Below are 2,892 nucleotides of genomic sequence, written 5' to 3' on the forward strand. Positions count from 1 at the left end.
GTTCTGAGTTCAAATTCCGCCGAGGTCGACTTTGCCTTTCATCCTTTCGGGGTCGATAAATTAAGTACCAGTTACGCACTGGGGTCGATGTAATCGACTTAATCCCTTTGTCTGTCCTTGTTTGTCCCGTCTATGTTTAGCCCCTTGTGGGCAATAAAAAAAAAATTTTTTTAAATTTTCAAGTGCATCCAATGTATCTCAACTCCAAAGATTTGGCTGCTATTTCTAGCATGCCCTGCTAACTCATAACAGCTATTTGTGGTAAAGGACCCAAAATACCTGTTACGTGATAGCAGGGCATGCAAGAAATAGCAGCCAAATCTTTCCTTTTCTAGGGAAAGAAACTGTTTACATGTGATTTCAATGTCACATTCTTTGAAAGCATGTCAAATAACCTGGAAAAGAAAAAAAAACCCACAAAACAAAACTCTGTTGCTGGGAAACTCAGTTTCCACGGGTAGTCTAATTTATAACTAAAGATCCCAAGCACTATTTCATCCTATATGACCCAAAGTCAGTGGCTTCAAACATTTCTGCCACCTCATCACCCTATATAAGGTATATATTTTTTTCAACTATGTTATCTAAATATAAAGCTTGTGACACTAGTTAGTTTCTATGACACATTGGAGTGTCGTCACACATTTGTAGAAAACTACTAGCGTATATATAAAAAGGAAGTGTTAAAATGTAATAAAGGCAAAAAATAAAACCTGTAGAAGATAGTTGATTTACAAAAGTCAAGTACATAGAGAAACAAAGATTTAAACATATTTCTAAAATATCTATCAACTATATTGGCAGATTTCAAAGAAAATTGCTATTATACACACTCCCGAATTCCCCACCTTAAGTGTCTGAAAATCAATAAAAAGAACGTTCCAGATCCCACAGAACAGTGTGAGCAATATTCATGCTTCTCGCTATAAGTTATATAAGACCAGTGAACTGTAGTAAGTCAAATATAGAAGAAAAAACAGTAAATTTGGGGAAGTACACCCGCACACATTTCACTAATAAAAGACCTCTTATTTTTTGCATGGAATCAAGTACCCTAACCTCCTAATGTGCTGAAAACCCCTTATTTTTGTTTGGAAAAAAGAGTGGAGATGCTCTACATAGTGTTAGCTTCTAGATCCTCAGCATTGTCTTGTAGTGGTGCTTTGACTGCTATGTTGATAGCATCCCTGTAGCAGGAGTATGTGGTTAGGTTTATGAAGTTCTTTGCTAATTTCTCCTTACATCTATCCCACCATACCATAAATAGGTTAGCCACCCCCAGCATTTTACAGAAATACGTTTTCAATAGTGTGGATTACATGGTTCGTTATTAAATAAATATTTGCTAGTTGGTACTAACATTTATACTGTGTGTATTTTATGCTAAAATTATTTTTTCTGAAGTCATTGTCTATGGGATGTGTGTGTGTATGCAATCAATGAGTGCAACCATGCTCATGACCTGATGGGTTGCATAATTAGCAGTATGGACAAAGTGTCCCTACACCCATCCATTGATGTTGGTTTTGCTGTGGAGAAAAATGTGGAGGTGATCAGTGAGAGCGGTGTGGAGTGCTGTGGTGTTGACACTGAAGAACTAGGCCTCCTCCTGAGACTGACATGCAAGAATGATTACTTAAATAAACATAGCCTTAGTTGTTTCTACCCCACTAGATCAATAAAAGTAGACCCCCCCTCCCACTATAACTTCTATGGCCAAGACGACCCTTAAAGAGAGATGGAATGGGTGGACCAGAGCTATATGGACCCCCGAAAATAATGATCAGGTTAAAAAGATGGTTGCACATGTGGTGGGTGTAAGTACCAAGACCACACTCAAGGGCCATATTAAGTTTAATAACAAGATATACATCCAAAAGGAAGATGCAGCCATTGGTGTCAGTTATTGCTGGCAATGTGGCTAACCTATTTATGATATGGTAGGATAGGAGGCGTAAAGAGAATTTAGCAGAGAACTCCATAAACCTAACCCTGTACTCCCGCTACATGGATTAGTAGTTAGCGACTTCGGGATCAGGGCTAAATGGATGCCCAGAAGTAGACCAGCTTGGAGGAGAAGGGTCTGGAAGCTTAAAGATCCTGCAAATGGACAGAGATTTAGAGATGTGTTACTCGAAGCCTTCAACAAAATAGAAGGGGATATAGCATCACATGATGTGGAAGACAATTGGAAGTTTCTACAAGACAACCTGCTGAGAGCCACTGACCAGATATGTAGATGGTGCAAAGTCCCCTCTCAACCCAAAGTAACGTGGTGGTGGAACAATGTGGTTGACAGGGCTGTTAGACAAAAGAAACAGGCTTGGAAGGACTAGAAGAATGGAGGTAGTGTTATAGGGACTGTTAGATTTGTTAGTCGTCTGACGTCTCATGTTTCAGTGTGGTTCGTCTGAGTTCCTTGTTTTCGTTGTTGTTCTGAATGACTGGGATAGTAAAATGTCATTGATATATATGGTGGACATGACTCTTGTTTATTAACATCGAACTTTCGGTGAGTGCGTTCTTTGTATGTAATTGAATAATAAATGTAATAATTAAATTGTACAACTCGTCTTTTCTCTGCGAGTCTCCCGAGAGGAATACAACAGAGTTTATTGGCGTCGCCAATAGGATTACATGCTTACTTTGCCGTAAAATTGTTTATCTAAATAACAATGGCTGAAAAACAGACAGTAGAACTTGTAAGGAACGACCGTGTGTACTCAAAAAAGGAGAAATGGTGACGAATGGAAAAACAGAGGACTCCTTTTATTTAAACGCGTCACACGGTCGAACACAAAAATATATATCAAATATGATATACAAGATATGTTATACTACGATAACATAGATGACCAATAATGAAAGACCACAACCGTATTAGATGAATAA

This window comes from Octopus bimaculoides, chromosome 20, assembly GCF_001194135.2.
Source record: "Octopus bimaculoides isolate UCB-OBI-ISO-001 chromosome 20, ASM119413v2, whole genome shotgun sequence".
Classification (NCBI taxonomy): Eukaryota; Metazoa; Mollusca; class Cephalopoda; order Octopoda; family Octopodidae; genus Octopus; species Octopus bimaculoides.